General features: G+C 40.4%; 1 long non-coding RNA gene across 1 annotated transcript; it reads left to right on the plus strand.

Annotated features, from left to right (window-relative positions):
* Positions 1–5,083: 5,083 nt before the first annotated feature.
* Positions 5,084–7,737, plus strand: LOC122144358. The gene is made up of 2 exons (XR_006159672.1): positions 5,084–5,257; positions 7,593–7,737. It is a non-coding gene; the product is annotated as an uncharacterized LOC122144358 (long non-coding RNA).
* Positions 7,738–21,073: the final 13,336 nt, after the last annotated feature.

Here is a 21,073-nt window from a genome sequence, read left to right on the forward strand (position 1 = left end):
AAATGTAATAAGTAGTAACTTATAGTAGTAAGTGTTACTATTTCAATTGCTTTATTAAAGTAATGTAACATATTACATTTGATTACTTTTTGATTACTTTTCTAAATGTTAAATATTTTCAACTGTTAATAATTTTGAAACATTTAAAGCATTTGAAACATTTAAAGGTTAAGCTTACAGTAGAACTCAACACTGATTATTGGCAGACTTTCAAAAGCCTTCATCACTTCAATTAAGATTATAATCATTTAATTTTAAACCACAGCCACCACAAAATCAGACATTAGCACCTTTTTTATTTTGAGATCAATCTGATTCTGGTTAAATTCTGATAATTCTGGTTAAATACAGGTTTAAAATCATAACAAGAAATAGTTTGATAGCTATACCGTTTTTAAAATCAAATCTTTTCACAGCTATGACACGAAACACTGGCATCTAACAATGCCTTGGGGAGGGAAAAAAAACGTTAATCTTAAAGCATATGCATAAACCCAAATAGGAAATAAAACAGTTATTGAATAAGCATGCATCTTATTCTGTGTACTAAACTCCTGAAACACTGGTGTCTCGTATTTTAGAGCCGTCAATGCAATTAAGAAATAAATCAATCAAATCTGTATGTGCGTGTTTGTGTGAAAAAATTCAAATGTAACCCCCTTTGTAATTGTTAATATTTTCACAAGTAACTGTAATTTAATTACACTTTTTTTTCTCAGTAACTGTAACAGATTGCACTTACATTTATTTTGAAATTAAATTATGTAATTCCGTCACATGTAACTAGTTCCTCCCCAACACTGGTGTTATTGTTAAAGAATATATGGGGAGTACAAACACTGATCTATAGTTGCCACCCCAAGTTTAAAATCCTGGACACATCCCTGAATCAATCACATGTAGCTCATATTGTTCCCAAACTCAGAAGCGTGAGTCTCTTCCTGCAGCTTCAAGAACAGCTTTACTGATCAGCAGCTTCAGTGTGATTAGGAGCAGGTGTAGGGGGGGTTAGGAATAGACACAAGGAAGGACACTAGAAGGCAGCATCTGTTTATAATGAATATAATCATATAAAAAATATGTTATTACCTACTGTTTTGTAAAGCACTGCAATACATTGAGGGTGTAAGTACTATCTGCCACAATTTACACTAAGTATGAATAATATCTCACAGTGTAGGTGATCTCAGGTTTTGCTATCCTTGGGTGATGGAGAAACACACACACACACACACTCCACTACTCTATGCATATTAATACAGATTGAAATGGCACTATAAAGCTCAGCTATGTAGTAAAGAGTGTGATTTAACAGATTTGAATTATTGTCTACATAAGACAGACACTTTGATGAAAAATACTGACATTATTTTTTTTCTTTTTGAATGACGCTTTAAATTATTTATTTCCTTTATTTATTTTTTGTTCTTTGACATTTTAAATCTCAGTCCAAATATGCATCACACAGTGATTTGTACTTTCTCTTTACTAATGGATTCACAGCTAAACTGATCTGATCTGAGAGAGTGAAGAGTGTGTCATTGTTCTCTACAGGTTGAGAGATTGTGGCGTCACAGATGAAGGTTGTGCTGCTCTGGCTTCCGCTCTGAGATCAAACCCCTCACACCTGAGAGAACTGGATCTGTCTGACAGTAAAATAGGTGATTCTGTAGTAAATCAGCTCTCTGCTGTACTGGAGGATCCTCACTGTAAACTGGAGATGCTGTGGTAAGATCATCTCTCTGATAGTCTCATGTGTTTGTCTTCAGTAAGATGTGTCCTTTAATGTAAATTGTAAGATTAAAATAAATGTTAGATAGATAGATAGATAGATAGATAGATAGATAGAAAAGAAGAGGATGGGAAAGGACATGACAATCTCTGTCAGTACCGAGACTCAAACCTGTGACCTGTGGTCAGGGCTGGACTGGGGTTAAAATTCGGCCCTGGACAAATCCAGCCCATCTGGCCCACAAGTTCCCTCATGCATTTAATTGGAGTAAATAATAATAGATATTACTGAATTCATGACAAATGCAACAAACTTAATAATGCATTTTTGTCACATAGAAATGCACTTGACAGTAAAGCATTGATTTTGAGCTAGAATGCAGGATATCTATTGATAAATAAATTCTGTCATCATTTCCTCACCCTCATGTCATTCCAAACCTGTATGACTTAGTTTCTTCTGTAGAACACAACAGATATTTTGCAGAACGTTATCAAACCATTTTGGTAACCGTTGATTTCTGTATGGATAAAAATTTCTTGAACTTCTGAAATTATCTTCTTTTATGTTCCACAGAAGAAAGAAATTCATACAGGTTTGAAATGACACGATGTTGAGAAAATGACAATTTTCATTTTTGGGTAAACTATCCTTTAAGAACTTATTTACCGGTAATATTTAATATTTAAGTTGGCTAATAACAGTAACATTTATAATAAATACATCTCTATTGTACAGTGTTAATAGTTACTTGGTGATGAATTTACAAGTCTATGTATTGCCATTTTCCAATTTACCTCGTCATGAAGTTTACATTGTCGTGTCTGTTTTCAGCCAGCATCACCACAGAAGCTTTAATGTTCTCATATCACACGACTGTATAACACAATTCTGTGTCACATCTGAATGGATCAAGCCACTTGTGTTGTTTATCACTTTACATTGTGACGTAAGCGCAGCGCACGTTCATCAGCACTGTGCGGGTTTCTGATCCCACTCTGCTTTTGCGCGTTTTGTTTATCACTTGCGTAACTGTCTGATGAATGCATTGCGTAACGCTTTTTGCAGTTCGCTGTAATTTAAAAACAGCGCCTAATGTGAGGGAGGTCTCATTCACTTCAGCAGAAGTGGGTAGTAACGAGTTACATTTACTTTGTTACATTTACTTGAGTACATTTTTTGGGTAACTAATACTTTTGGAGTATATTTAAAGATGGGTACTTTTACTCTTACTTAAGTAAATTTTTAGTGGAAAAACTGTACTTTTACTTCGTTACTGTGGGCTACGCTCCTCTCGTTACTTTATCTTAATGCAATACAAGTTATAAATGCTTCAGTTTATTCCAAACGCGCCATCTACTTTTCTCTTGGCAATGAGCGATGCCCATTCGCGAATGATTCATTCTTTTGAGTCAGTTCTGTTCAAAAGCTTGATCAAACCATTTGGCAAACCAGTAAATCGGTTCGCGAATCAGTTTGAATGATTCGTTCAGTTCCCTGTCGTGTGCGCTGAGCGTCTGAAGCGGTTCACTCAGAGTTGTAACAGAAAGTTTAAGAACATCAAGAGCGTTGAAGACGTGGCTTTGGATCTACAGTCAACTGAAAGCAAATCTGTAAAGGCTATTGTTTGCTAGCGATGAAGATCTTTATTAGATGAACACCGCGTGTGCTGTCTACGGTTCAACAGGTATAACTTAGATAGGCATCATTCGATTACAGTACACGATACCACTATGACATTACCAGTTTGTTGTACGTGTAACTTATAAATTAAATACAATGTGTAATTTTGACATTAAATAAGCTGTCACAGAGTATAAAATGAACACCCTCCAAACCCGCGTTACCTCTGTTCCAGGAGGAATGCCTTCACCTAGACACAATTAATATTGATATTTCCACAATATTTACGCTTGCAGAAATATACATTTGTTTACATTTTGCAGAACAGATGGAAGAAGATCTGTCAATGTGCATTTGGTTCGTTATGTTCAGATGTTCGGTAACAACCGTCATGTGAGGAGTTTTCACTCTTCTCCGTGTCAGAGGTTATTTATATATAATACATAATTAATATAGGTACTTTAAAATATAATTTAATTGAGTGATGCAAATCAGAATTTTCATCAGCTGTTAATCCAGTTTTCAGAGTCATATGATCCTTCAGAGATCATTCTAATATATTGATTTTTTTACCAGCGCTGGAAACAGTTTTGCTGCTTAATATTTTTTGGAACCTGTGATATTTTGTTTAGGATTCTTTGATGAATAGAAAGCTAAAAAGAACATCATTGATAGTAAATCAACATATTGGGAATGATTTCTGAAGGATTATGTGACACTGAAGACTGGCATAAGGGCTGATGAAAAAAATTTCCTTGAAATAAAGTTTCCTTGAAATAAAGCTAAAATAAAATAAAATATATATATATATATATATATATATATATACATACATACATATACACACACACACATAAACAATTACATAAATTGTATCTATATATCAAAATAAAAATAGACTATAGATATACAGTATATGATCCAAAGTAACTAGTAACTTTTTATCCGATACTTTTTTACTCTAACTCAAGTAACTATTCAGACTATTACTTTTACTTTTACTTGAGTAAATATTTCTATAAGTACTTTTACTTTTACTTGAGTACAGTTTTTGGCTACTCTACCCACCTCTGCACTTCAGTGATCGGCCCACTACTCGACCGGCCCACCGGGAATGTCCCGATACTCCTGATGACCAGTACATCCCTGCCTGCGGGTTACAAGTCAGACTCTCTAACCATTAGGCCACGACTGCCCCATATAGATGATTGATAGATTAGAAATATTAGACAGAATGGAAGGTTAAATAAGTTTGAATGGTCTAGAAATAGTTCATAGAATGGCAGCTAAATGGAGTCTAAAGACCTTCAGTTTGTTTACATTTGAATTTTGACAGTTGGAGTTTGAATAGTCTTGGCTCATCTGAACATTTTGTCAATGTAAGTCTGTGGGATTTTTATGATTTTTAATCTTCATTTTTAGGTAAACCGTAAGTCGTAATTAGAAGAGCAAGTGACTTTTTCCAGTGTTTCTCCAGGCAGATCTGTCCTTATATCACTATAAAACAATATCTCACATTCAGCTCTGTGTGTCTGTTCAGTCCTGAAGCACATGACAGTTTCAAACAGCACCATTGAGCATCAACATTCATAAATCTCATTCTGTCAGCAGCAGTTTGTGACAATGCTTGTCATTATATCTCCTCTCCTGCTCTGAGACCAGAGTCAATAACAAACTACACACACTTCAACTACAATTAACACTGTGTCATTGTTCTCTACAGGTTGAGAGACTGTGGTGTCACAGATGAAGGTTGTGCTGCTCTGGTTTCAGCTCTGAGATCAAACCCCTCACACCTGAGAGAACTGAATCTGATTGGGAATAAACCAGGAGATTCAGAAGTGAAGTTACTCTCTGATATGGAATTTGATCCACATTATAAACTGGAGAAATTATACTATTGTGAGTATATTATTATTTAAATCTTTTAAAATGGCCAAAGTTTAGTAACAGACATATTTGGAGAATATAAGATAATAATTCAACTCCACTTTAGTTTCTGTACTTTAAACTGTTTAATTCTGTGATGTCAAGTCAAGTCAAGTCTGCTTTATTGTCAATTCTTCCAAATGTACAGTACATACATACAGAGAATTGAAATTGCGTTACTCTCAGACCCTTGGTGCATACAGATAACACTAATAGTAGAGCATTAAATACAGATAATAAAATATAAAGTACAACTATACAAATATACAAATAGGTCATGTAAAAAAGAAAGATAATTAAAGCAGCACAAGGCACATGGTAGATAGAGTGCAAACCAGTAAACAGTGCAGATATAATGATTGTAGTGCAAAAGAGCTTATTTAATCTGATTAAAGTGTCAAAAATCTCAGAGAGCAGTTCTTTATTTAAACTGATAGAAGAGGTAGTTGAATGAGGTCAGTTAACTGCTGAATGAGGAAGTGAGCAGACCAATGCTGTACAAAGTATCTGGTGCATGTCCCAGTGTGTTCGTGGGAGCTGGGGCGGGGGGTAGGGACTGAGGTTCAGAGTTCAGTGGTGCATGGGGAAAAAGAGGGGAGGGGGGGCAAGGTCGGGAGGGAGTTCAGCTTCCTAAAAGCCTGATGAATGAAGCTGTCCTTCAGTCTGCTGGTCCTGGCCTGGAGACTCCGCAGTCTCCTCCCTGATGGCAGCAGACTGAAGAAGCTGTGTGATGGGTGTGTGGGATCACCTGCGATGCAGAGGGCTTTACGGGTGAGACGGGTTCCATAAATGTCCTGGAAGGAGGGGAGGGAGACACCAACGATCTTCTCAGCTGCTCTCACTTTTGTAATTCTACAAAAGTTTTCAATCTTTCTTATAATACAAGTGACTACTGTGAAATTGAGACCAATTTACCAATCGCACAAAGACCTTTAAAATGACACCAAACATGCAAAGTTTACGATCATGAATCCTGAAGATATAGTAAATGTTTTATGTGAGCATAGCAACTTTTAGTTGCCTGGACCATGTGCCCAGGGGGGAACGATGGGTGAAGGGACCAAAGAGCAAATGGTCTTTCTTCCAGATCTTCCTATCTGTTGTCTTGTGGCATGGCATTTGCATTGTAAGAGTTTCTGAGTGTTTGGCTCCACGAGGAGATCAAAGCCCATTGTTTTGTTGTATTTGCATTTGCATTGCGAGAGTTCCTGAATGTTTGGCTTCACAAAGAATTCATTTCATAAGGAAATAATTTCACTCCTTTCACATCTCTTCCTGTGTCTCTGTGTGCAAATGATAAAGAGAGAGTTGTTGATCATTCACTGTTATTAATCTATGATCAGTTGTTCATTCAGATCAGAGTATGTGAGCGGAGTGGAGCGTCAACTATTTCTCCTCCGCGCTCCGAGCATTTAATTATCACTCCGCTCCGCTCCACTCCGTGCTTACTGATATCAGAAACACCGCTCCACCTTCGCTCTGCGTCTAAAGAATTTCAGTATGTTTGAAATTCCACAGTTTAACTTATATTCATGATGTATATTAAAAAATAAATTAAGAAAAACACAAGGAGAGTTTCAAAGTGGCTTATTGGATCACTAGTGTGCAAACTTTTTTCCTACCACATGACAAATATATAATTGCTGCTTTTTGCGGTGCAAATTTAGTTTGTGATGAAACGTTTTGCCAGTTATTTTACCTACGGATCGATTAATTTCTTCTACAGATTTCTGCTCATTCAAAATCAGATACAGATGAAGTAGCACTGTAAGATTACATTTGTTTGAATGCATTATTGAGAAAGGGATTGCGTGTGAATAATTAAGTTTTGTAGTAGCCTACTTGTTTAAATCATGCTTTCAGCTGAAAATATTCAGTATTTAGAAAAATCAAACATCCTTGAGAACTATATCTTCCCGCTCATGTCCATCTAGACATCATAGCCTTCACATTCTTTCTGATTTGAGTGATCCTTATATATCAAGCTAGCTAAATATGTTTAATGTGATTTCTTGCTAAATATCCAGTTATGTTACGGGCTGTTGGCATGAATTGTACTCATGATGGATTGGTGCTGGAGCGCTCTTGGAGCGAGTGAAAACCACGATGCTCCGACTTTTAAAAAATACGCTCCTCGCTCCAGTCAAAATCACACCGCTCCACTCCGCGGTCCGCTCACATACTCTGATTCATATCTCTAGCTGTAATATGAATATACTGTGTGTTTTTCTGAGCTGGATCTGCTGATGTGATGTGACAGCAGTAATGTCTCATACTCATATGTGACTGTCTGTGTGTTTTATTGTAGGACTCTCAGTATTTAGACGTCAGTTCAGTTTCCTCGGGATCAGCTGATGGTGAATAAGAGCCGCTACAGCGACGTCACAGTCACACAATCAACAGAGACTGAAGACACAGAGACACACAGATCACAGAGACTGAAGACACAGAGACACACAGATCAAAGAGAGAGTTAAAACCAGATCAAAGAGGTTAAAGTACAGGACTATGAGACACACTGGTCACTTAGGATGAACAAAGTTGATGTGGTAGTGGTGAGTATTTTTTATCTTCTATTATTTTATAATTGTTTTTTTGATGTTGTAGGTGACAATATGTAATTCCGCAAAAAAACAAAAACAGGTCTTGAGAGTGTTTCAGTGCAGGACGTCTTATTGTGTGACGTCAAATTATTCAAACTGGATTTCCCTCAAAGCGTCATCACCAAACATTTCCAAGCATGTTCAAAGAATCAAAAACTACAAAATACGACAAAAATGATCAAATATTTCCAAATCATCCTCACATTGATTGGATCCTACTGTGACGAGAACGAGTTCCCATCTGTTACGCTCCGGGGCTCAAAAGGGATGGAACAGAAACAGGACACACAAGAAAGAAAGAAGTAGGATACAATCTTTATTTAAAAAAATAATAATAATCAAACTAAAGGGAAAAAAAAGAACAACGTAGAATGTAACAGTCAGGAATCAGTGATGTAAAGTTAAATGAATGCATGGAAGTGTAATGTGTGTAGCAGTGTTGATGTACAAAAGAAACAAGCTTAAAGGAAACTAAACAAATTCAGCTCTCTCTCTCTCGTGGTCATTCATCTCACTTATTTTAAAGGTTCCAAAAGGAAGTCAACAACTGGTTTCCTCAAAGAAACTACCAAAGAACAATCACTTAGGAGGAAAACCCCACATAACACAGAGATCATCACACCTTTACTAAACAATGTTTTTATCCAAAGGACATTAAGAAAATAGTTGATAAGTTTATACAGCACTGAAAACCAAGGAAAAATCAATGTCAGATTTTCAGTGATTGGCTTATATCATGAGCTGTCCAGATTTAATATAGATCATCATAACTGTAAGAAAGGCCACCCCTCGAAAGTGAACTCTTCCGAACCCTCCCGCCTGTGTTAATGATTTGGACTGTTCCAAATCAATTCGACTGAAGTGACAGTCATCGATTCACGCAGCTTATAGTGTGGCAAGTGACATAACGCTTGTTCCCTTATCTCAGGGAACCGAGGTTACGTCAAGTAACCGGAAGCGTTCCCTTTCGAACGTTCACTCTCGTTATGTATGGGAATGAATCCAATCACGCCGCACTATGAGGAACAATCACATGCTGCTCTGTGAGCCCAGTGTTAGAGCACTAATAAGGGCCCTAAGGGACTGGACATTATCTTGCCCCAAGCCTAGCTGAAGGCTTGAGAAACTACTTCCACAAGGGAGGTTAGACAGATAGAATCCGCACCTGCAAGTTATAGAATCTGGAAAAAGTGGACGGCTGGACCACGCCCATGAGGAGGCCATTCCCCTTGTGGAGTGGGCTCTCACACCAATAGGGCATTCCAATCCTTCAGATGCGTAAGCCAAAGCTATTGCATCAACAATCCAGCGAGACAGTCTTTGCTTTGTGGCCAGCAGACCTTTCTAGCGACCTCCAAAACAAACAAACAATTGCCTGAACAGTTTGGAACGTTCCACATAGACTCTCAGAGCCCTAACAGGGCAGAGCGTGTTCGGTCCCTGCTCTCCGTCTGCAGCGGGGAGCGCCAATAGGGATATTACTTGCGCTCTAAAAGGAGTAGAGAGCACTTTAGGAACATAGCCGTGTCTCGGTTTTAAAATGACCTTGCAGTCATTAAGCCCAAACTTAAGACACGAAGTGCTGACTGACAGCGCTTGCAAGTCACCCACTCACTTAACCAATGCCAAAGCAAGGAAAAGGGCCATTTTAAGCGATAGGAGCCGCAAGTCAGCCGAACTGAGCAGCTCAAACGGTGGCCTTTTTAGGACCTTTAGGACCATGGATAAGTCCCAACATGGCACTGTCTGAGGACGAGGAGGATTCAGTCTCCTCGCGCCCTTCAGAAATTTTACGACCAAGTCGTTCCTGCCAATTGAGTGGCCGGCCTCGAGAGAATGATTTGCCGCGATGGCTGCCACATATACTTTGAGCGTGGATGGGGTGCGCCATTTATCCTGCAGCTCTTGCAGAAAAGTCCGCACATAGGACACATCACATGAAAACGGGTCAAATTGCCATACAGAGCACCAATTGAGGAATACTGACCATTTCTGGCCATAGAGCCGTCTCGTAGACGGCGCTCTTGCCTCAAGAATGGTGTTACTCACTCTCATTTGGAGCTTACCAGACTCCCGTCGAGGCACCAGACATGAAGGCTCCACAGCTCTGGGCGGGGATGCCAAATCATACCTTTCGCCTGTGAGAGAAGGTCCCTCCTCAACAGGATGGGCCACGGGGCCATCATTATGAGCTGCATCAGCTCTGGGAACCAAGCCTGGTTCCTCCAGAGTGGAGCTACTAAGAGGAGGGAAAATTTGGTTTCCCTGACTCGCCTGATGACTTGGGGAATCAGGGTGATAGGAGGAAATGCATACAGGCGAGCCCTGGGCCAGTCGTGGGCCAGGGCATCTGACTGTATCGAGAAAAATGTTGGGCAATGAGAGTTGTCTTCTGCGGCGAAGAGGTCGACCTCTGCCTTCCCAAAGGCCGCCCAAATTTGCTGTACCGTCTGAGGATGTAGCGCCCAATTGCCTGGGGCTACTTTGCCTCTGGACAGCATGTCCGCTCCCAGGATCAGCTTGCCTGGCACATGAACCGCCCTTAGCGAGAGGAGTTCCTTCAGTGTCCAAAGCAGGAGGTGACGAACCAACCTGTATAAGGTGTGAGACCTGAGGCCGCCTTGGTGATTGATATATGCTGTCCGAATGGACAAGGACGTGGTGACCCTTGATGGCCAGAAGGAAAGTTTTCAGGGCTAAGGAAACTGCCATCATTTCCAGGTAGTTGATATGTAGGCATCGCTGCTGAGCTGCCCAGGAGCCGAATGCCGGATTGCCCTCCAACAGCGCGTCCCCACCCGGAGTTGGATGCGTCTGTTGTAATCACCTTCCTTCTGGAGGTCACGCCCATCCTCACTCCTGTTTGGAACAGGTGAGAGGTCTTCCAGGGGGCCACGGCTTCGTTACAGCGGTGGCTCACTCTCACTTCCGACGCCAAGCGTGGGGCAGGACTCGGGCTTTCAGCCAAAATTGGAGGGGCCGCATGTGAAGCAAGCCCAGTGGAGTCACAGAGGTGGCAGCCGCCATAAGGCCAAGCAACCTCTGAAATACCCTCAAGGGGCGTGTTGTCCCCGGTTTGAGGCAAGCCGTCAATCGCTGAATCATCAGGGATCGATCCGGTGAGATCCATGCCCGCATTAGGGCGGTAGTCTAGAACCATTCCCAGAAAGGCAGTTTGCTGTCTGGGCAACAACTGGCTGTTGTGTGGGTTGATGACCAACCCAAGGTGCTCTGAATGACTGAGTAGCAGTTCTTTGTGAGCGGCCAGCTCCCGTTCTGATCTGGCTAGACCAAGCCAATCGTCGAGGTAGTTCAATATGTGGATTCCCATCTGCCTGAGAGTGCACGTCTATGCACTTCGTAAAAGTGCGTGGGGCCAGGGACAATGCATACTGATAGGCCACTCCCTCGAATGCGAATCTCAAGAACGGTCTGTGACGGGGGGCTATGTGGGTGTGAAGGTAAGCATCTTTCATATCTACAGTCAAAAACCAATCCTCGGGGCAAACATGCGCAAGAATCTTTTTGAACGTCATTTTTTTTTTTTTTTTTTTATTTATTTGACAGGGACAATGCAAACAAACATAGTGTCAAAGCAAGCTTGTCACTGAAGTGCTGCATAAAAAGTTTATAGCAAATGCTGATTTTCAACTCCTGTCCCTGGTCATCATCTTGAACGACCGGCGCATAAGCGAGCTGTTCAGATGTCTGAGATCCAGGATAGGTCTGAGCCGCCGTCTCTCTTTTGGACGAGGAAATAGCGGCTGAAAAAGCCTGACTCACTGTTTGCTGGAGGCACTATTTCCACAGCACCTTTTGCAAGTAGTGTTTGCACCTCCTGCTGGAGAACAATAGCTTCGTTGTCCGGAACAGAAGTTTGAATAACACCTCTGAAGCGGGGCGGTCTGCGAGCGAACTGCAGTGAGTAGCCTCGTCGAATTGTTTCTAAAACCCATCTCGATATTCTCTAAATGGCTGCCCAGGCCATGTAATGGGAGGTGAGAGGCTTTATTTTCTCGAACGAGAGCTCGCCTTGAAAAAACGGGAAGTCTGCATTCGTGTAAATGTTTGTGTTTTTGAGAGGATGAGGAATTTTGCTCTTTAAAGTATGTGGGTCTGCTATCACAGCAGTAAAATATTCGGGTACGCGCTGCACCTGCAGGACGTGACCCGCTGAAAACGAAACACCATCTCTCAGAGATGTTCGAAGAGGTGAGGAGTGAAGGCAAGCTGTTTTTCGGGGTGTTCCGGCTGAGGCGAGAACGGAACCCCTCCTTTTCCTCTCTGGCGTCTCAGGACGGCTTCAGCGGCTCGGGGTCCATCACCACTCGTGGGCGGGGACCCTGGCGCTTCAGGAAGGAGAAGCGTTTTGCCGGCCGAGGGTGCTGTTTCAGCCCAGGTTCCGTCTTCCGCTGAGACTGATGCTGTGCTGGTTTTTGCAAGCTGAGCAGTGGGGCTATTCTGGCAGCCTGCGGCCGCGGGGCTGGCGCATTTAGGAAGGAAGTGACACAGCGCCTGCGACGTCTTTTGAGCCTCCGAAAACCGTTCAGTGAACCCGTCTACAGCAGAGTTATAGCCCTTTCGGCGAGACTGGCGAGTCGAGGAAGGCCATTTTCTCGACTTCCCTGATCTCTGTCCGCGTTAGCCAGAGGTGGCACTCCACATCACCAGACTGGCCATGGTTTTGCCGATCGCCTGTGCTGTGGCCTTTGTAGAGACAGGAGGGCTTGGCAGGAGGGACTGCCATGATGAAACAAGGCAACCCACAAGCGTAGACGGGAGAGGCTCATGCTCCCAAAGAAAGGGCACGAGCCATCAGCGAGCGCAGCCTCTGCGTGGGCGCGGCCCAAGGCAGGTGGCGCACTCGCTGTGTCTGTCTTCATCGTGCAAAAGCTCCTTGCACGACCCATACTCGCGGTGCAACATTTGTAACAAATTTGCTCTTTTTACCTGCTCCGGATGCTGGATGCCTGCAGGGATCGCGTCGCGCCACTGCCTCGGCTTCTTCTACGGCGGTGAGCAGAGCTGGAGCTTCTTCCATGGCTTCTTCTTAGCAGTCAGCGAAGGGATGCTCATCATCGCTGAAGGAGAATTGGTCTGATGAATGGCGCTACTGGCCGACTTATATAGCGGTCGGCCCCGCCCCTTCTGGCTGAAGCGCCATTGGTTTGTGCAGCTACACAAACGTGAACAAATCAGGCTTCAGCAGAATGGAAAAAAGGAGATTTTTCCCATACATAACGAGAGTGAACGTTCGAAAGGGAACCAAGACAGTATTGAGGCTGGATGTGTAGATGTGTTTATAGTCTATATTTCATAGTTAAATTAGTTAGAAGTGGGCCCTTTAAGGATTGTGTGGATAAATGTGTGCGTGCAACTAATCGTAAGTACATTTACATAATTCATTGTATGATAAGTTCACGAGAGAGATTAATGACCGTTACAGCGGCATTCCGCCTACATGTTTACATTGTTAATTATATTTTCACATTATCTTGTGGACAAAATGTTATCCTGAGTTTTTTGTTTATTAGAATATTTAATGTTATATCGCATATTAGGCTATAATGCATAGACTTGAAACGCATCTCAGGGAACATGTTCGGGCTTGTTCACCTGACGAGTTAGGCACGTTAGCTAGACACACAGTGCAGTAGTGCGATCATTTTATAGAACTTTGATTCATATTTGTATCTATATTATATTTATATTGTTTACTTCATGTTAAGTTTTCTAATAGATAATTTACAATGCTGTTACTTATGAATATTCAAGTACTGCTATAAAGATCTGTTAATGTGTATTTATTAATTTATTCAAATTTGTATACTGTTTTATATTTACAGAATTACACACATCTTTGCACAATAAATCACCCTGAAGTACATTCCTGGTGTGAGTCCAGGGGTCCGTTCTTCATATGTCGCTTATTACATCCGAGATGAAATGTCACATCCAAGATGATATCGTCGCGCTAATCAGGATCTGGCTAATTCGGTTCTTCGAAAGCACCTGTTGTTGATGGTTAGTATGGCTGGATTGAGTTATCTGAGATAATTGCGCGTTCATGGGTTGGTTTAAAAGGGGCTATGTATCGATACTCGAAACCACGATCAGCAATGCAGCGATTGGCTGGCGGCAAGATGGCAATGTAATTACATCATATAATTTAAAAAGACACCTGACGAAAAACTTGACAAATATCTGGACTTTTATTAGGAAACAGCCAAGCGAACAAAACTAAATGTTATAATAGTTAAATGAAATGTGCAATGTTTTTATTTTTTATTTTTTTACATGATTCCCAATTATTTAGATTTGCGATTTATAATATTTGTACGGTCTTTACATTTTTATTTCAATGTAGTAATTAGCTATTCATTTAATTTTATATTTGGACAGATTTGTTACGTGACAGCATTAATGAAAGTTTCTTAAAGGGGGGCTACAATGGTGTTTCATGTATTCAGAGTTGTTCACAGTGTTAAAGAGATGGATTCTCATGCTAAACATGGCCAAAGTTTTAAAAAATAATTTGGAGGAATGACGGAGAATTTCTGTGCCGAATATCTTACTTCCGGGTTGGTACAAGTTTCGGCTGTTTTTTTTCGATTGTGGATTTAATGATGTAGACGATGGTGGAACTCCTTATATGAGCATTTCTCTCGGAAAAGCGCGCCCACGGATCAGAAGAGAGGCAGGCGCGTTGGCTGAGATCGCCGACAGGGTAGAACAGTTGCAGGCGTGTGTAGGGTATACCTCGGAGTTGCGGCGGAGTGAGGTCTGTTTAGTATTTACATAACTAACTGAGACTTTGGATCGGATATTGTGGGTTTATTGAGGTCCTGTTTGAAGGGGTATTGCCCGACGGCCTGTATAGGTCCGGGAACGATATTCCTGAGCAGGTCTCAGAAACTTAGTAGAAACATTCGAAGTAGAAAGGTAGATGTGTGGTGAATCAGAAGCTTCTGTTCTTGTTAAAACGTTAAAATTTCAAACAGTCGGGGATAAGTTTAAATCAGAGTCAGCCCATGCTCAAGAGAGCAGGTGGGGGTGGGGAGGAATGGAACATAGTAAATAATTCAAATCGCAAAAGAGAGCGAGGTTACAATTCTCAGGATAGCGATATGGATAACCCACAGGTTAAAGCAATAAAACCAAACCCAAACAGTGATGAAGGATTTAGAGTTCTGATCAAAGTAAAGGGAGGGACTGGATTTTCTACAGTCAGTCCCCTTAAATTAATGAATGAACTAAAGAAGGGGATTGGGGATATTTTGCATGCTTCTATTTTGTAAAATTGAATGATTTCAATTACATGTAAATCAGAAACGCAACAGGCTAAGGCTTTCAAGATAAAAACTGTGCTTGGTAAGGGAGTGGAGGTGTTCAAACCACAAACAAACTCAGAGGTAAAAGGAGTGATGTATAATGTGCCAGTGGATATATCTGAGCAAGAAATAATGACAAGCTTAAAAGGAGGAAATGTTGTAGCTGTAAAACGCATGGGTAAGAATGAGAATGGTAGAGGAACCATCCCTATACTTCTCTCCTTTAAAGATAATGTACTACCAAAGAGGGTCATGTTGGGATTCATGAGCTATCCTGTAAAAGAGTATGAAAGACCACCTCTGAGGTGCTTTAAGTGTCAGAGATTTGGTCATGTGGCAGCTGTGTGTAACAGAAAGAGAAGATGTAGACGATGTAGTAGGGAGCATGATGGGAAGGAATGTACTGAACCTGTGAAATGTTGTAACTGTGGGGGAGAACATCCAGCTTCTTTCAGGGGATGTCATAATTATGTCAAAGCAGGAAATGTGGAGAGAATAAAAAAAGAGAAAAAAATATCTTATGCAAAGGCAGTGAGAAGATTGGAGAAAAATGGTGGGGTAAATCAAGATCAAGGTGAGGCAATGACAAGAGATCTAGCAAAGGGACAGGTTTATAATGACGACTTAGTTGTCGTTAGTAAAAAAGGTCTACTGGCGTTCATGGTTGAGGCAATGTGGAGAGTTAAAATGGTGGCAAACAAAAAATCAGATGTGGCGCGTGAAATTGCATCTGCTGCAGGAAAATTTCTAGGATTTAAGGGGATAAATCCAAAGGAATTATGGGAATCTACTTTTACTCAGGACAGTGCAGATCAAGTAACAAATGGAAGTCAACAGATAGAGTTAGATGATAATGAGGAAGAAGAAATGGACAGCAGACATGAAGAATATGAGGGTGATTAGTGTCCTTTGTATTATGTTTTCCATAATGCAATGGAATGCAAGGAGTCTTATTGCGAATGGGCAAGAGCTTAAACGATTGATAAATGGTCTTGGAAATTATTTGTATTGAGGAAACTTGGTTAAAACCAAGAGTAGATTTTATAATACCGGGGTATAAGTGTGAAAGGAAAATAGGGAGAATACATCAGGAGGGGGATGTGCCACCTTTATTAGAAATGGAGTTCAGTATAGAAGAATAGAAATTAAAACGGTATTAGAGTGTGTCATTACAGAAGTTTGGACTGATCAAGGGAAAATCTCTATAGTAAACTTATATAATCCGTGCATTAAGCTAGAAGAGAGTTATTTTCAGGATATAGTACATAAGATTAATGTACAGGGGATTTTAATGCTCATAATGAAATGTGGGGAGGGGAGAAGAGAGACAGAAATGGTCAAATTGTAGAAAATTTTATAGATAAGAATAATTTAGTTGTGTTAAATGATGGCCGATCCACATGGTTTGGTGTGAGTCGGTCAATGGTCATCTTCCATAGATATTACAATTGTGTCGGCAGAGTTAGCATCGATTAGTAGATGGGAGACAATGGACCTTTATTCAATGGGAAGTGATCATGTGCCAATAATTAGTAAATTTGGTAGGTGTCTGATTGAGGAGCCAGTACGTTGTCCCCTGTGGCTTAATTATAAAAGAGCTAATTGGAACAAGTTTGAAGAGCAAGTGAATATGGGATTAGCAAAAATAGATAGTGGAAAAGGAGTAGATGAGTGGAATAGTTCCCTTAGTAAAATGATGTGGTCAGCAGCAGTTCAGAATATACCAAAGAAAAAAATACCAGTAAGAAGAGAAATGGTACCATGGTGGACTGAAGAATGTGATTTAGCGGTCCGAGATAGGAATAGGGCATATAAAAAACTAAAGAAACACCTATTAGAGAATTATGCAATTGAATATAAGAGGCTTAGAGCTAAGGCTAGACGTGTAATTAAGGACGCAAAGAAGCACAGTTGGAAGACTTTCTGTAATAAATTAGGTCCGGATACGCCCTCAAAAAAGATTTGGAACCTAGTTCATAGAATGACAGGTATCTATCGGCAGACAGAAATCCCTGTCCTCCATTGTAATGGGGAAGAAGCTGTAAATAGTACAGAGAAAGCAAGTATGTTAGTTAAGCAATTCCAAAAAGTACATAGTTCCAAAAATGTAGATGAATTAAATAGGAAAAGGAGATATCAAATATCAAGAGGTAATATGGCTAAATTGCTAATTGATTGTGATAATACTGATTTTATTAATGTAGCTGTTTCAACAAAAGAACTACAAAAAGCTATTATTCAGGGGAAAGACACCTCGCCTGGTAGGGATGGATTAGGATATCAATTGTTTAAAAATTCTGGAGAAATGTTTGGAGAAAAAGTCCTTGCCCTAATTAATAATGTATGGGAGAGTGGAAGTCTTCCTAAAGAGTGGAAACATGCAGTAATTATTCCAATTGTGAAACCAGGGAAGAAACCAGATAATCCTAGTTCCTATAGACCAATTGCTTTAACATCTGTTTTATGTAAGATTATGGAGCGCATGGTAACAGATAGACTTGTGGATAAACTGGAGAAAAGCGGATATTTTGTGGAGCATCAGAGTGGATTCAGGCAGGGGCGGTCAACAATGGATGCTGTTTTAGACATAGATATTGAAATCAAAAAAGCCATCGCAAACAAGGAAGCCGCTGTTGCAGTGTTTTTGGACATTGAAAAAGCGTATGATATGCTTTGGAGGGAAGGGTTGCTCATTGCTCTCTATGATGCAGGAATTAGAGGAAGAATGTTTAACTGGATTAGAAATTTTTTAAGTAATAGGACTATTCAAGTAAGGGTGGGAAGTGAATTATCAGAGGAACTTGAGATAGAGAATGGAACTCCTCAAGGTAGTGTCATAAGCCCAGTTCTTTTTAATATTCTAGTTAATGGTATGTTTAGCAGAATGGGAAAAGAAATTCGGTACTCATTATTTGCAGATGATGGGGCTCTCTGGAAGCGAGGGAGGAACCTTTCTTATATTTTTGACCAAATTCAAACTGCTTTGAAGAAGGTAGTTGAGTGGGCCAATGATTGGGGCTTTAAACTATCAACAGAAAAAACAAAATACATGGTATTTGGATACAAGAGGAAAATGCCATTACAGCAGTTACACATATATAATACAAATATTGGAAAAGTTAAAAATTTCAAATTTTTAGGGATGTGGCTAGATGAAAGAATGACATGGAAAAAGCATATTGAGATGGTTTCGATTAAATGTGGGAAAATAATTAATGTCCTAAGGTGTGTGGCTGGGTCTGATTGGGGGGCCGATAGTGAAACTATGATGATGATATATAGGGCAATGATAAGATCAACCATTGATTATGACTGTATGGTATATGGGGCAGCAGCTCCTTCAGTAATTAAACAGCTTGATGTAGTCCAAGCAAAAGCTCTTAGAGTGTGTAGTGGGGCATTCCATACAACTCCAATATCTGCGCTATTAATAGAAACAGGGGAGATGCCATTAGAAATAAGAAGACATAAACTTGGTCTGAGGTATTTATTGAAATTAAAAGGACAGACTGGAAAATTACCAACAAAAAACCTGTTGAGTCAGCATTGGGAGTTTATGGGAGCAGCAAGATCGATTAAAACATACTTTACAGAGACAATCAAATCCATGGCAGGTGATATTGGTATTATGGAATTGAATGTATATCTGCCAATATGTCGGTCAGATGTACCTCTGTGGTTGATTCCAAATCCCAATGTTGATTTATATTTTTTGAAAACAAATAAAAGAAAGATGTCAGAGGTTGTAGTGGAGGAGATAAAAACCAGGCCGTGTCAAATGTGAGGAGGCCATCTACAAATTTATACTGATGGGTCAAAGGACCCTGAAAGTGGTAAAGGGGCTTTTGGTATAAGCATACCTGAAATAGGATATAAAAAAGGATGGAGGATTTCTGATCATATGTCAGTATTTACTGCAGAGTTGGTAGCAGTTTTATGGGCAGTAAGGTGGGTAGAAGATAACAAACGGGAATATTCAGTCATATGTAGTGATTCAGCCGCAACCCTTATTACAATTAAAGAGTGCAAATCTAAGTCCAGACCTGACGTACTTTTGGAAATTTTGCATGTGTTATATAGAATCCACAAAGCAGGGTATGAGGTGGGTTTTTTTTGGGTTCCTGCGCACATGGGTGTGGAGGGTAATGAGGAGGCAGATGAGATGGCAAAGAAAGCAGTGCAGGAGGAAAGGGTACAATTTAATTTGCAGTATGGGTCACCAGATTATACAGAAATAATAAATAGGTCAGTAAAAGAAATGTGGCAAAGGTCATGGGAGTGTGAAAGGAATGGGAGAGATTATTATGTGGTAGAGAAAGATAGATGTAAATACAGATGTCAGAGAAGAGATGCAGTAGTCATAACCAGAATGAGGCTTGGGCATTGTGGGCTGAGGAGTGGGCTGGCTCTGATTGGAAAACATCCTGATGGACATTGTGAATGTGGGGATAAGGAAACAGTGATGCATGTATTAGTACAATGCAGGAGGTACTCTCATCAAAGGAGGAAATTGTTCAGGGAACTGGGAGAAACTGGAGAAACTGTTTTTAATTTATGTTCTTTATTAAATTTGGACAGCTGGAACAAAGTGAAAAAACTGATGGAATATCTGCGAAGCATTGGAGTATACAAAAAGATATAGAGTAGTATAAGCAGTAAATAACTCTAACGATTGGAGAACAGAGGAGGGCAGCAATACGCCACAGACGCGTCTAGCCTGCCGGAAATGCAAGAAGAAGAAGAAGCGCGCCCACGCACACGTCGACCAGAGGAGAGCGAGACCGCGCACATCAACGCGCTTCATCTGGAAATCCTCGGCAGCGCTGCATAGGATTTTTTCAAGGAATGTATCCAAATAAGTGTGTTTTTGGATGTGAGGGAAAGATTACCGTGTTCAGCTTCCCAAAGAACCCAGCGTTACACGAACAGTGGATGCAGTTTGTTTTTCCGGGGCAGCAACGGAGTGTAGCAAGTGCGTTTGTGTGTTCTCGTCATTTAAGTGACGAATGTTTTATAAACATGGCACAGGTCGATGCTGGCTTTGCACATCGTTTGCTATTAAAACATGGAGCGGTCCCAGTGATAAAAGACCCCATTCATGTATGTACAACTGCATCAGATTTCTGTCTTTTGTTGGAAATCAGCACATAGGTGGGTATTTGTTAATGTAAACAACACGAAACATCTGTATTATAGCTCCGCCCACGGCACGCCTCCAGGAGCTCGGCTCTTTCCGGAGAGAATCGGAAAGCTGTATTTTTTTTTTTTTAGTTGTATCCTTCTTTTATACTTTTTGGAGATATGAAGGATGCAGGACTACTCTATAGGTACTCAAGATTAACATGAGATTAGGTGAAACTGTGTATGTTATGTACCCTTTAAGGGTCAAATTCATGTTATCTGCATCTCCTGCGCTCCATTTAGCCACTCCCATAATAGCTGTCATCACTCAAATTAATACACGACTCTACATTATCTGTATAGCATCTGTGTAAGACTCTAATACAATTATGTAATTGTAATAATAATTTTATGACGAATAAATATTTCAGTGAGTAAAACTGTCTGTGTCTATAATAGTAGGCTATTATGGACTACATGACATTATTATATTATCTTTAAATTAATTTTTAAGTTATTATTATTTAATATTATTATTATTATTTAAGCTTACGGACCTGTTTCTATGACAGCAACTCCGGGATGAGCTTCAAAGAACCAAACAATCCAAGATCATGCCAAATCATCAACAACCAAATCCAGCTAACTGAGTTAGCGACGTACGAAGAACGGGACCCTAATGTTCTGACCGGACATCCTGTAGCCATTCAATGAATCCGAACCTGAGTTAGACA

The sequence above is a fragment of the Cyprinus carpio genome, unplaced genomic scaffold, assembly GCF_018340385.1.
Source record: "Cyprinus carpio isolate SPL01 unplaced genomic scaffold, ASM1834038v1 S000006651, whole genome shotgun sequence".
NCBI lineage: Eukaryota > Metazoa > Chordata > Actinopteri > Cypriniformes > Cyprinidae > Cyprinus > Cyprinus carpio.